At 39.0% G+C, this 15583-nt stretch overlaps 1 long non-coding RNA gene across 1 annotated transcript; it reads left to right on the top strand.

Annotated features, from left to right (window-relative positions):
• Positions 1 to 9673: 9673 nt before the first annotated feature.
• On the top strand, positions 9674 to 14662 carry LOC110741071. The gene is made up of 2 exons (XR_002516705.2): positions 9674 to 10421; positions 14379 to 14662. It is a non-coding gene; the product is annotated as an uncharacterized LOC110741071 (long non-coding RNA).
• The last annotated feature ends 921 nt before the right edge of the window (positions 14663 to 15583 follow it).

Raw genomic sequence — 15583 nt, forward strand, 5'->3', positions numbered from 1 at the left:
AATTTAAAAATTATCATTCAGAGGATTTTTAAGTAGTCCAACTGAAGTTAGAAAAACAGATTAATTGCTGCTTAACAGAATCTAAAATTGTTTTAAACCCTTGTTTGTAAGAACCTGGCTCAGAAATTGAGAAAAAAAAGTCTCGTTGGCATAATAATAATAAAAGAATATACCTGGACCTTTTTGGGGAGCAGAGTGAGCCAATAATTTGGCCGTAATCAGGATAATGAGGAACAGAAAACTTGAGGACTTAAAATGAGAGTAGTATCTGTATCAATGAGTCTACGTCTAAAAGGCCAAACCACATGGATGACAGATGAAAAGCAAGCAAGTTGTAAGCTCTTTCTCCCACATAGCTAAATACTTGGATATTTAGAGATATAGACCTTACAAATAATTGGCTGAAATTTCACATTTTTTTCCAGTAGCTTTGACATAAGAAAGATAGGGCTGACTTATCCCTCTTCGATATGGAGACAACAGGCACCTCCAAATCTAAGAGATTTCAATTACGGATATTCCCTATTTTCTCTTTCCTCAGCTATCAATGGGTCCTGAAGGCAGTCTATTGGTCAATGGTGATAACTGTGAATCAAACGCCAAACTGAAAAAAGCATTGCAATCCTGCTGAAGGAGAGAGAAACTTACTAAAAATCTACTGTATGTCAGGCATACATTAACTCTAATCCTCAGAATGGCTTGCAGGGTCAGCATTGTCATTCCCATTTTCAGATGAAGAAACTGAGTCTTTGAGATGACTTACCCAACTTTACTTAACTCCTAATGGGAGCCTGAAACTTTCTGGTTCCTATGTCCACACTCTTTTCAATGAGCACTCTTTCATGTCCACACTCTTTCCAGTAAGGGTCTATATTAAGAGACCCTTAGGTTAGCTGAGGGTGGTTACAGGGTTAGAATTGTTGTATGGCCAACCTCTGGTCAAGACACAGTTGGAAGTTTGTAAAGTTTGGGCAACTTGTGTTTGGTTCTTCTTTTTGTCTCTCTCTCCTTCCCCTTTCTTCATTCTTTGCCCACTTGAAGATCCAACTCTACTCCTGACATCAGCATCTCCAGACTGCTTTCTAGATGCTCATGAGTTCCATAGCACCATATCTCATCAGAACAGTTCTCATGGACTCCTTCCTGAGTTACTCGTCCCGAATTTCATTTTCTTAAGACTCTGCTGTCTGCTGGGTGGTGATGTGTGGTCATGGCTTTGCAGACACAGCAGCCTTCCACTGGGTTAGTTGACTAGCCTTCCAGAAGACCAGACATTTTAACTGAGATACAAATCCACCCAAGCACATTAGAGAGAGGTTGGAGTAATGCTGCAGATATCAGGCACCAGGGTCTTGATGATTAAGTAGGAAGGTCACCTCTTTAACAGGGCTATCAACATTTTAATGGGGATTAAAGTCCTGAGCTCAAGTGGTAAAACCGATAAGACATTTCAGGATAGTGATTTTAAGAAGGGCAATAAAAGAACAACTGGGCCTTTCTGGGTCTCTTAAAACATATCCTCTACTAGACCAAATTCTTCCTGATGATAAACCAATTTTTGATCAAGACAATAAATGTCTGTGCATATGTCTAAGTTGGCTTAATTGGAACACAAAAAAAGGAACTTTAATGTTTCACTAATAAAGAATTCCAGCAGGACACACATAGCAGCAACTATTTGTGAGTTAGTTAGACTAGGCTCCATGTGATCTTAGCTTCTGCAGGATAAAGATGTCAATTATTTCATTGTACTCAAAGAGTTTCTATCAATTAATCAATCATCCAATGCTTTCTGAGCACTTGCTGTGCCCAAGACCTTGTGCTGGGGTGGAGATAAAGGGTCTTGCTAACATACAAAGGTCTTGAAGTAATTGAATATATTCGCAAAACCATGTAATTTAATGTGAGGTTTTGCAGCAGGACATGGAATTGATATATGTATTATATACTCATTTATTAGTTTATTCATTTGACAAAAATTTATATGAAGGCAGAATATTCCAGATACCATGCTAGACATTGTGAGATATAACTGAGAAACAGAAGCAGTCTGAACTCCAAGGGACAATATTTTGGTAAAGAACACAGGTACAGTATGATGCTTCCAGTAAAATGGGATTAGGACTATGAAAAAATCAGTTATCTGGGCAAGTTTTACCATGAAAGCACACAGGTCGAGTGGCTAGACCTTGTCTTGAGGTGATAACAAAAGCATTCTGGAGGAGGTGATGCCCAAGGGAGACCTGGTGGATAAGGAGTGAGCCAGGCCAAATGTGGAGGGGTGGGGGCAAGAAGGAAAGAGGGAACAGTATGTACAAGGACTGGAAACAAGAGAGGCTGGCCAAGTGTGGGACAGTCAATAGCTCAGTATGGTAAGAAGTTAGAATTTAAGACATGCAAATTGTGGAGGATGTAAGTGGAGAGGGAAAGAAAGGCTGATTCATGAAGATAGTTGAATTCATGCCAGGGTGTTTAGATGTTATTTTGGGGACAATGGCGAATCACAGATGAATTTTAATTATGGCAGCCATTTCAATCATTATAATGTGGTAGATATGGGAAAACAAAGTAATTTTGCTTCTCTGGAAAACATAGTAGGCCAACAGAAATGCCTGAAGCTAATAACCAAACTACCTTGAAGATTTTGACTCATCTGTGGTGGTAATTGTGGCATGAAGTGTTCAGAAGTGTTTTTTGTTTTTTCCATGGATCTCTCTTTGGTGAGATTCCTTAGGAAATAAATAAAAGATACTTTTGAATAAGAAGTTAGTAAAAGTCATAAAGGACTTGAGTTAGAGTAGATATTGTGCAGCTGTGTCTGGCTGAAGCCAGAAAGTGAAAATTAAGCAGCTGACACGTATCTCCTTATAACTTTCATTAAACAGACAACCTCCCCTGACCCCCACCACTCCTGTCTTACTCTACGTACATTTTTTAATGTGAAAAGGATTAAAAAATGTTCTAAAGTTAATAAAATATACAACTTGACCTGGTTAATCTGAACCAGTTTGCAAACTCCCTTTATATTTGGATAAAAACAATAAACCTTCAGATTAACAAACTCTTGGCAAATTCCCTGCCTCTCATTTTAGTAAATTCTTTATTAGTTACATTTCCGGCTCCCCAGACATGGGGATGAATTAAGCCTGGAAAAAACACGCAGGGCTGTAATTACATTAAGCTTTTTTTTTTTTTTTGCAATAAGAAAAAGTGTGTCAGAGCATAAAGATATCCTTAAGGTGACATTTGCTTTGACCTGCCAAGTTTTGGACTATGCCCCAGGTTCTTGGATCCAATAATAGAGAACATTTAGCCAAAGACACTTTCTACCTTTCTGATCATTACAGATTTTGTCATTAATGTAAGTGATAATGCTCCTGGCTAGACAAATTGAAGGGTAGAGGTGGGTGGTTCAGAGAAAGCTGGAAGAACCTGAGTTGACCTAAGTTTTCAGACTCCAGCTTTAAAGTTGCTTGAGAAACCGGGGTCTGGTGAACAAGTGAGGGAAAGTGCATTAGGGAAAGTGTTGTCATCCTCGAATTGGAGAGCAGTCAAATGTCCCTCTTATTTCCTCCCTAACATCCTTCCAAATTTTCCCCATGACTTAACTTTTTCCAGAGGCCTTTCCTAAGATGGAATCTACTTCCATCTTAATTGTTTTCATAGGGTTATTCCAATTGGAATATTGCTTTCAACTTGGTTTATGTTCCTACTTAGGTTTTGTTTTTCTTTTTCTATGATGGTTCTGCATCTTCTGCCTTGCTCTTGGCACTGCTCAATGCTATCTATACAATATGTGATTAATACTTTGTTGAGGGCATTGTGAAAGAACTTAATGCTCAGTAAGAGAAAATGTAGAAAGCCAGCACCCAATCACCTTGCAGGAAATTTTCCCTGCATAATCACATTTATTACTCTCATAAAATATAACACTATCCTTATTACTATTGGCAGTAAAAGAAAGCCTCTAATGTATACCTTTCCTACCACACCTCATACACTTAACTATTAAGGGAATTCTAAATAGAGGCATGGAAAGACGTGGAAAAGGCCAAATTCTTCCAATGGGAGCCAAATGACCTGGAGTGTGGAAGTTTGATTCTGAACTTAAAGTGGTCTGGGAAAACATAAACCTTGATATCTGAAATGTGACCCAGTGGCCCCTCCAGTGTTTTGAAATGGAGTCCTTCTTTTAAAATCTTCCCCTAGTCTTTCTTTGAGGAAAAGTAGTCTGCAGCTTACTTTCAAAGCCCTTAAGTGTAAAAATAAACACGCATTCAGTCAATAAGGCCCCTGATGCCTTGCTATACCACAACACATGTTTGAGTCATAAATCATGAATCTGACAGGTCTATCATGATGCATTGTGTTAATACATCATAATGACAATACTGACGATGTATTAGTGCAATATATCCTGAAAGCCTATCACTTTAGAATTCTGTGTTTATAGATAGCAAAGGAAGGATCTGAGGGTGGTGAAACTGAGAAAGAGAGAGGCACATGAGAGGGTCAAGAATGACGATCATCTTTTTTTTTCTGACAAAGCAAGAGCCAGAAAGGGAAATCAAGTTTCCACCTCTTGGGCACTAATACCTTCCCTTTCTCAGTAGTTGTGTCATGTATGCAACTCTTGGAGGTGTATACTCTACCGAATCTAGGTCATACCACTAGGTGTTGGCAGAGCCAGACTGGATGCAGACTTGTGAGTGTCAGCCACACACTTTTCCTAACACCTCCAAGCTTTAGGGTGAATGAAATATATCCTAAGTACATGAAACTCTGTTCTAAATGATCCCGTTGACCAAACGTTTTGGTTATGTTTGCACATGCTGGTGTGTGCTAATGTTTATAGTCCTTAGTAGTGAGTGGCCTTTTCTTCCTAGGCTTCTCGTAAAGGATGGAGTTTGATGCAGAGCCTAGGAGTGGCAATGCAATCATTTCATTTGTTGGGCATTCACTGTTAGAACAGTTTGGGCCCCAGTGTTTATTACACCTGGCTCATCAGACCAAGCCAAGTGTTAATCACATATCTGCCTCTTTTGCAAACCAATTGATCAGGCCTATTTGCTTTTTTTTTTTCCAGGAGAATCTTGACAATGATAAAAAACAGTTAGTCCTTAGGTTTAGCTTATGGTCTTGCCTATAAAATAAACGAATTATATGGCTATTGTGCCATCTTTGCAATGGGAACAACTGGAAAAATTGCATGCTCTTTGTGAAAGAAACCTCCTGTACATCATATCTATCAAATTTTCAATTGTCAGTCACTTCCAGTTAACTCATAATTGGCTTTGAAATTCTTCACTTAATTCATTGCAATTCAATTTTAAGACTTCCAAAAACAAACAAAAAAACAAAATAAAGAAAGAAGTTAAGTAGAGCGACAAAAGTTATTCATTTAGAAGTGCAATGATCATACTGAGGAAGAGAAGGAAACTCAGTGGAATTGATATGTCTATGATTAGGAGATAGGCTGAGACTTATTTTTGTATCACTGAAGAGTAAACTAAAAATTTAAATTAGATTATACAATGCTGGTTATTTATACGCACACATAGTCAAGTACATCTGTATGTAAGGACAAGCATCTTACTTTTAAAATTCAAATTACAAATAAGTTTACTGAAATACACAGATAAGTACATTCTTGAAATTAGCAAAACAGCATTTCTTCTTCAACCAATTCTAAAATTCAGATTTTGCCGATGATGGCAAGTGTCTACATGGTATAAGCAAAAGTTTGATGCATATGAAAGTCAAGCAAGAAAGTGGGCAGTTCTTATCTGTTGGCATTTTGACACTATACTGTTACATTTTGTGAGTGTATGTTTTGCTATATAGAGCCTACTTCTATGGACTTGCAAATAGTCTGTTTCTTTGTAGACTTGCTGTACAGATGCAGGTAGAGATTTTTTACATCTTCCATACTATATCTGTATTTCCAAAGTGTGGACCTTGATGCCTGTCTATTGGCGATGTTGATGTTTGCTGATATAATACATTTCTAATACCTTGACTTCCTCACCCTCCCCACCTCCAAACTTGAGATTTACAAGTATGTTTTGAGAACATTCGATGAAAATTAATAATAGATGCTTTTATGGAGATAAACAGTTTTCAGAACCAGATTATATATTTAAAAATACTCATGAATATTTTCTATTCAGCCAGTTTCTACCAGTAAGTGTGGCAGCCTGGGGTAGGAGGAACTTTATTACCTCCCACTGAGTGCTAGGGGACCATAAGGTAGATAACTGACTCTCCCTCAGTGGCTGTCTTGCAGCCTGATGGAGTGAGTATCTACAGAGGGACATTTACTCCCAGAGCTCACCAACTATGGCTCACTCCCGCCTGAGCAGGATCCACTGACCATCAACTTTGATGGTTATTGCTGCCCGAAGAATTTTAAGGTTGCTGTAGAGAATAATGACAAAACCCAAGGGTCCTATGGCAAGACTCCAGAACTTTGAAGGTCCTCAGCTCTCTGACCAGTGGGCTTGTGGTAATATTTGTTGCTCTTGGCCTTGGAGCCAATCTGTTCCACACCCAAATGAGCATCTGGAGAAAGTTTGACTTCTAAGAACTGTTCCCAGAGGCCATATCTGTCTCTCCATTACTAGAATAAAAATAGCCCTGGCTACTCCAACATACCCAGCTAATGAAAAGCTGTCTTATTTAGCCCAGTCGACTTACACCAATGACCTATAGGTCGACTTTCTCCTGCCCTCTTACATTTCCCACCAAATCAAGGGCATAGAGGACTTAAACATCTGTCTAAAAAATTCTTCTCGTTGTCATTCCCCAGGATTTATACATCATTTTGCTCTTATAAATCTACAAGGTATTAATGCATGAGACCCAGGGGAGGGTACATGGACAGACATGGAGAAAAGCTTTCCTTTCTTGCTCCAGGGCCACAGACATCTTAGGGCCTCAGTTTCCTTGTTTGTATAATGAAAACTTGTATTAATGAAAATTAAGGTTATGTCAAGCAATATCTTATGCTTAGGGTATATCATTATAACGTTTAATAGTAAAGTGAACAAACCTATACTGTACTATCACAATTACAGAAAACAGCTTTGAGGCCTACAGATTTTTCTGCAGTTGGTGAAGTTAAACCTGCACTCTGTAATGAGATAACAAATCCTTTTTGTTTCCCACCACTATCAGAAACATATTCCAAGGTGATCAGACCCTAAGCAGGTCCTCTCACACCAAATTTCCCCAAACTGCCCAAACCAAAGTTGGGGTTCATCCATTTAGAATCCCTGTGGGACTGTTTGTTTCTTTTCACATGGCCACAGCCCACTCCTGCTTGGTCAGTATTCTATGGTGTACTTCTTCATCAAACTGCCAAAATTCTAGTTAAGTCTTTTGTTTGGGGAAACTCAACCTGAAAATTTGCATTCGAACACTAAAACATACCCATGTTTCTGTTTTATATCCTAAGACATGAACTCAAATGGGAAGTTCCTTTTCCTGGGCTACTGAAATAGTATATTACTGTAGTGTGGAGAGAAAAAATTGTATCTAAAACCCAAATCACCTCCATGAAAGGGTGGGTTCTTGACCTCAGAATTTTTGCTTTGATGAGAGACTCAATGAGTTGGCCTCAGAGACATTTAGAAGGGGAAAATACAAGGAAATTAAGAAGAATGTGGAATTTCTGGAGCAATCTTGTGAGTCAACAGAAAAAGAGAAATGAGAGAAGAAAGAGAAGCAATTGGATAATAACAAGCTAGGTGAAGGGGCTAGTATTATGCCGTGTGGACTTTCAGGAACAGGGACTGCCCCCATTGGTGGTCTGTGTTGCTGTGACATAAACACCCTCCTACTCTCTGCATGCCATATCCCAGCTGGAATGAAGTCTCTGTGCACACAAGTGTGTTGTGTTAATACAATGATTGTAGAGCTGGAGGAAGCAGCTGAGTTTTTCATTTAGGTGCTCTTTGGGCACAGCAGGCCCAGAATGGCAAGATCACCCCTTCCCTGAACTGATCTAGGAAACGTAAGAAGTTCAATCCAGAGGTAACTATGAGGACACCACTTCTGAGAATTTGCAAGAATCTCAGGGACTCTTTCAGGCTCCCATAAAGCATGGAATGTGAGGCTTGTGACTATCTTATCTCCATCGTAAAGGGCAGGGAGACCCCAGCTGACATATGGGTTCCATTATGGGGGAAGACTTTTGTTACAGCAGCGTTGGGAATTAAGCTAATCTCTTTGTATCAGACTTTATCTGTTTGTGGTAATATTTTGTGGAATAAGATAAGCCCTGGAATATATTCAGATGTGGGTGATAAGTGATTTTATAAGTCGGTTTTGCTCAACATGGACTATTTGACTTCTAATGCAAATCTCCCTCCTCCCATACCACCCCCCGAGAACACACACAAAGAACAAACCCTTCATCACCACTTTCTCTTCCATCCCACCTCTAAATTCAGGTGAAACAGTGAACGCCTGCTGCTGTCAATTGACTTGTGATTTTCCTTCTCTCACGTGGCTCACCATTTTGAATCATTTTCCCCATCCTAATTTCCCTGCAGCAGGTTCTGTTGTCTGCCTTTAACCCTTGCCTATCCTCATGGCCAGCCCCTCCTCTGCGAAGAGGGGGCTTCACTTCCTCTTATATCTTCAATGCACCACAGTGACCTTAGAGGCTGATGCAGGTGCTTTGGGAGACCAGTTCATCAAGTGCTGCAGACAGCGAGGGCTGGGGTGAGCCATCAGCCCCTCAAAACTATGGTCTAGAACTGCCCTGGACCAGATTAGTAATGGTGACCTGGAGGTGAAAGGCTCTGTATTCCATTACCAGTCTCCTGAGTAATCTACCTAATTCAGTATCCTTTCATTTAATTGAAACATTATTTTCTCTCTGTTAGCCAGGGCACTCAAGCTGGTATAGCAGTGTTAATCTTTCAGCTGATTTCCATCTTTGCAGAATTACCTTTCTAGCAATTAGACCCACTGGTATAAATTTGCTTTGCTCCTTCCTGGAGTTCAACATTAAAATGGAAATCTCCAAGCTCAACACGTTTTCCTCCAGGCTGACCCAGGGCAGGTATTAATTAACTGGGGTGTCGTGAGAAGGTTGAGCTGAAAAAGCCAAGTAGGAGAATGCTACTCTTGGGATGTCTCTGCAGCCAGCAGACGGACTAAAGAGGGTGAGACCCGGATGGAGAAGAATCACATTTAAAGTTATGTGAAATGACCACACTATTAGTGAACCGGGGAGCAGAACAATGGTTGTTCTGGAAGTACATCAGTATGTTCAGGTAACAAATCTTCTGCATCTTTTGTTGAAGTGTGAATGTAACTAATTTGTGAACATTCTCTAAGACACACAGGGTTACGGTGATAAACTATCTCAGCTTGTTAGGGACTGAGAGGTTCTGGGACCAGAGAGACTTTCTGTGTAAAATTGTCAAAGTTCTGCAAAAACTAGGATGTGTTGGTCACCCTGTTAGGTCCAAGTTGTTGTTTTAAGCAGTCTCATTCTGTCACCCAGGCTGGAGTGCAGAGGCATGATCTTGGTTCACTGCAACCTCCACCTCCCAGGTTCAAGCGATTCTCCTGCCTCAGCCTCCTGAGTAGCTGGACCACGGCTGGCTAATTTTTGTATTTTTAGTGGAGATGGGCTTTCGCCAAGTTGGCCAGGCTGGTCTCGAACTTCTGACGTGAAGTGATCTGCCTGCCTTAGCCTCCCAAAGTGCTGGGATTATAGGTGTGATATGCCAGTTGATTTCTCACATTTCTTGCCAAATGGCAACAATGAGTTGATACTCACCCTCTCATTTTCTGTCGTTTGACTTTTCTGAAATCTGGTGTCTGCTCCTACAATAACAGAGAAATGAACCCTGGATTTTCAAGGTGGACAGGATTGCTAATTGTCAAATCCAGTGACCTTCTCTTAGAACTTGCCCTCTCTCTAGCATTGAACACAACTGAATACATCTCTTTTTTGAACTCTCTTCATTTGATTTCTAGGGCTGTGAAATTTTCTTATTCTTCTTTCAAACCATGTCTCTTTGTCCATTGCTTGAATTTCCACCGGCAGGCATGCCTGTTCTTTCTCTGCAGTTATTCCTGTAGATGCTGCTGGTAATCTTCCTATTGCTTCTCAGTTCTGCATTTTATGCTCTGCTTTATGCTGCTAGGGCTGGGAGTTAGCAAATTCTTATTTCCTTGGGTTCACTTGCCAGCTGGTTTGCCATTTGGCTCTGTCTGTAGAGGCACTTGGGGGAGGTCAGAGGGCAGGAGAAAACTAGAAACCTCCTTCTCCTGACTCCAGCAGGGTGGCAGTCACTCACGGGGACAGGTGGTTGCCATGGCACAACAGAATGTTGGGGGTTCTAGTCTCCAGAAGCCTGGGCAGGGGCGTGTCTTCCCAGAAGCTCAAGCCCTGGTCAATGGTGAGTCTGGAACTAAACTTTGATAGCTTTTCCAATAGCACAGAAGCCAGTGAAGCTGAAGGCTCCCACCCAGGCACATGCAACACTTGGATCCTCTGGCTATTGGCAACCCCACCTGTTGCTCTTCTAGCCCTTTCGATATTGTCATAACCAATTCTGTGCCCTTACGTGTGAAATATACAGAGTGGCTTGTGGCTTCCTGACTGAGTCTTGACTGATCTACTCTTGGGCTTTCAATTTTTTGTTTGTTTGTTTGTTTTAGGGAGTGTGGGGAAAGAGCCTTACTCTGTAGCCCAGGATGGAGTGCGGTGGCACAATCTTGACTCACTATAACCTCTGCCTCCCAGATTCAAGTGATTCTCCTGTCTCCACCTCCTGAGTAACTGGGATACAGACACACGCCACCAAGCCTGGCTACTTTTTGTATTTTTAGTAGGGATGGGGTTTTGCCATGTTGTCCAAGCTGGTCTCAAACTCCTGACCACAAGTGATCTACCCGTCTCGGCTTCCCAAAGTGGGATTTCCCAAAGTGGGAATTCTTAATGATATATAAAAGACTCGACCTCAGGTCTGCATCAAAAACCACTGTCAGGACCTATCTACATGACTGTAATGCTAGTTTATACTATACTAGTCATCCTACAACTCTTGATCTTCCTTCCCAATTACTAAACAGTGACTAGTGACAAAACTATCATTCTTCTGGTTATTGTGGACACTTGCCACTCCCTTGCTTCTAAAACCTAATCAATCACCAATTCTTGTCTTTTTATTAAAAAAACAAAAGTATTTCACATGGGTCATTTTGTTTCCTTTCCTTGGTTTTGGCCTTTGTAACCTCAAGTCTGAACAAAAGCAATATCTTTCTCATTTGTTAAGAAAATACTATTAATACCTGCTGTCTTGTAAAGTAGTGGCTACCCTGGAGAAAGTACTTATTTACATGATTTCCAGACAAATTGCCTTGACTCTAGGATACATGCTGTCTCCTCCTGCAGATGAGGTGATTGAAGCTTAGAGGTTAACTTTTCAAAAGTCTCAGGGGTATTAAGTGGAAGAGCCTGGATCTGAACCTAGGACCTTGTCACTCCATAACGTATGTGTTTTCCTTCAGTCCCTCCCTTTTTAGTCTCTGCAACATCAAATCTATCACATAACCAGCCTGGTTAATATTCCTAAAGTTTACTTTTAAATCACCTGACTCATAGAGAGGATTCAGTGAATACTTACTGAATGAACTGAACATACTACTCCTCTAATTAAACACTTTTGAAATAAAGTTTTAACAGCTTGATTGAGGTATAAAAGGCATATAATGATCTACACATATTCAAAGTGTACAGTATAATAGTTTTTGACATATATAAACCTGTGAAATTAATCATTACCATAATCAAGATAATGGACGTCTCCATCATTTCCTAAAGGTTCCTCATGCCCTTTCTCATTTCTCACTCCTACCTCTCTCCACACCTACCCCCTACCTTATCCCCCAGTGATTCCCAGGAAAGCACTGATCTGCTTTCTTTCACATAGATTTGTTTGCATTTTCTAGAATTTTATATAAATGGAATCAGACAGTGTGTAAGATTTTTTTCTCTAGCTTCTCTCACTCAATGTACCTATTTTGAAACTCATCCATGCTATTTCAAGTATTGTTATTTTTATTGTTAGTGATAGCCCATTATATAAACATTAATTTGTCAATTCATTCACTTGATGATAGCCACTTAAGTTTCTAGTTTTTAGCTATTACAAATAAAGCTTCCGTTCAGCATTCACTTATTAAGTCTTTGTCTAGGCATATGCTTTTGTTTCTCTTGGGTCAACATATAGAAATGGCATGGCTGGGTCATGCGGTAGGTGTATGTTTAACTTTTTAAGAAACTGTCAAACTGTTTTCAAGTAGTTGTATCGTTTTACATGCCCACCAGCAGTGTATGAAAATTCCTGTTGTTCCACATTCTTGTTAACACTTGGTATGAATGGTCTTTTCAATATTAGCCATTGTAAAAGATATGGTAGTATCACATCATGGTTTAAATTTTCAGCTTCCTAATGACTAATAATGTTGAGCATCTTCATGTGCTTTTTGTCATCCATACATCTTTGCTGAAGCGTCTGTTCAAATATTTTGCCCATTAACAAATTAAGTTGTTTGAATTTGAGATTTCTCATTATATTTTAGATTCTTTATCGGATATGTGATTTGCAAATAGTTTCTCCTAGTCCATGTCTTGTCTTTTCATCATTGTCTTCTAAAGAGCAGAATTTCTTACTTTTCATGAAGTCCAGTTTATCAAATTTTTGTTTAGTGCGTCATGTTTTGGTATTATATCTAAGAAAGTTTGACGTAACACAAATTCACAAAGATTTCCTCCTGTTCTTTTTCCTAGAGGTTTCAGTGTCAGGTTTTACATTTAGCTCTGTGGTTCATTTCAAGTTAACTTTTGTATACAGTTGTATTGGTTGAGGTATAGTTTTTGCCAATGAATATCCCATCTTTTTAGCACCATTTGTTGAAAAGATTGTACTTTCTGTATTTAATTATCTTTGTACCTTCGTTGAAAATCAATTGACCGTATTTATATGGATCTGTTTCTTCTCAGTTCTGTGTCAATGATCTATTTGTCTATAGTGTTGTCTATTTGTCTTTAATGTTGATAGCACAATCACTCTAAAATCAATCTTGATGTTAGGTACTGTAAGTCCTCCAGCTTTATCTTTTTGAAAGTTTTCTGGTCTATCTTAGGTCTTTTGTATTTCTATGTGAATTTTAGAAACAGCTTGCCAATTTCTACAAGATCTTGCTAGGATTTAGTTGTGATTGTGTTGACTCTATAGACAATTTTAGGGGAAATTGACTCCTTGATAATATTAAGCCTTCCAGTCTATAAACATGGTATGTTTCTCCATTTACTTAGATCTTCTTTAATTTCTCTCAGCATTGTCTTATAAATTTTATTATATAAATTTTATGTATCCTTTTGATGCTAATATAAATGGTGTTGATTTTTTAAAAATTCATTTTCTGAATGTTAATTGTTAGTCCATAGAAATACAACTTTCCCCAAATCTACAAACTTGCTAAACTCACATTAGTGATTTTAAAAGCGATTATATAAGATGTAGTATATAGACTATGATGTAACCTACTAATAAAGATAGTTTTACTTCTTTCTTTCCAATCTGGATGCCTTTTTTCTTGCCTTATTAAACTGGCGATAACCTCTAATGTTATATTGAATACAAGTGTTGAGAGTACACATTCTTGTCTTGTTCCTGATCTTAAGGGGAAAAGCCTCCAATGTCTTCATTTTAAGTTTATTGTTTGCTATAAGTTTCTTATAAGTTCCCTTTATCAGACTAAGGAAATTTCCTTCTATGCCTAATTTATCAAAAAGTTAATTCTATTTTCATGTGTTCCTATAAATATTCTTGAACTTGGTCAAATATTTTTTCACTATCAATTCCTGGCTTTTGAATTTCAAAAGCCTGTGTCTCATGGTCATGAGACTAATTCATGTTTATATAAAATAGATTTTGCAGAAGTGCTAACTGCTTTTCCACTCACTCCAGCCTTTCCTACGTGGCTAAAGAGGAGAAAGAATGAACAGGGCGGGAAAAGGGAAGCAGACCTGCAAGGACTTTCTAGACAGGGGCCACTTCTTTTTCTAGCCTCTAATCCAATGAGTAGGAGGTTCCTGGAACCATGAGTTGGCCAGTGTTCCATTGTATTTATCATGTTATGCCTTTGCTACCATGTTCGTTGATCTTGCTTTTACAAATGGTTATTCACTTCACCATTTTACTGGTTAAGTGGATTATTTTGCTTTTACTTTAATACCATCTAGCTTTTTATTATTTACTTAAAAAATTTAAAAAGTATGTAAGATAATTTTCATCTTGTCTACTTAATTTTAAATCTAATCATTTTATTATTTGTTTTATCTTCAGCTTACTTCAAAATTGAAAGCAAGAATCATTGACTTGAGGGTGGGATCTGTGAGAACTGTCTATAGTTTAAGCAGGAATGGCTGGAAGACGTTCCATTTCCCACGTCCTCTTCGGTAGATTTTTCAAAACCACCTCAACATTCCTCAGGGCTGCAGCACTGCAGGGAGCGCTGCTCAAAATTGTGTTCCATGTAAATGTTAGGAGGAAACTGCTCCAGGAATTCCGTTCACATTTGCATACAATACAATGTGCATAATCTCTGAAGTTGCACAACAGTGATAGTGGCCACCTTGCAAAGATGACACACTTCATTTTAAAGTCTTTCAACTGAAGAAAACAATAGCTGCATGGGTCAATCTCTCCTCCAAAAATCACAGTAATCCTGCATTCAGTCACAGCACAGCCAAACTACTGAAATAATGTTGTCTTTTCACAGCACAAATCATCCAAATCCTTTACAGGGATATGAATTATTTAAATTGATGATCTCTTTTCAGTACAACCACTGAACAACAGGTAAATAATATGCATAGTATAAGAGAAATTGTATAGGAAGTTTCCAGCCAGAAAGGGCTCTCATATAATTCATTTATTTCATTTTTGTTTACAATTTCTAAAAATTCCAATATTTTAATGTTATTTTAAAAAGTGGATAAAATGTAGAAAAGCAAGATAAGAATATGGAACTAAAAGCTAAAAATGGGAATTAAATAGCATATGTCATTTAAGTTTAATTTTGATAATGACTCAAATTACCTTAAAGGTAAGCAGTTGTCGGCCGGGCACGGTGGCTCATGCCTGTAATCCCAGCACTTTGGGTGGCCGAGGCGGGCAGATCACGAGGTCAGGAGATCGAGACCATCCTAGCTAACATGGTGAAACCCCATCTCTACTAAAAATACAACAACGAAAAAAATTTAGCTGCGCATGGTGGCAGGCGCCTGTAGTCCCAGCTACTCGGGAGGCTGAGGCAGGAGAATGGCATGAACCCGGGAGGCGGCCGAGCTTGCAGTGAGCGGAGATCAGTCCACTGCACTCCAGCCTGGGCAACAGAGCGAGACTCTGTCTCAAAAAAAAAAAAGAAAGAAAGAAAGAAAAAGTAAGCAGTTGTCAATAGATGCTTCTTACAGGCAGAATTTTAAAAAGTTCTCTAAGTGTATAGACTGAAGGCAAAAATCAAGTTGGTTGGAGCTGGAATTAAGATT

The sequence above is a fragment of the Papio anubis genome, chromosome 14, assembly GCF_008728515.1.
Source record: "Papio anubis isolate 15944 chromosome 14, Panubis1.0, whole genome shotgun sequence".
In the NCBI taxonomy this organism is placed as follows: Eukaryota; Metazoa; Chordata; class Mammalia; order Primates; family Cercopithecidae; genus Papio; species Papio anubis.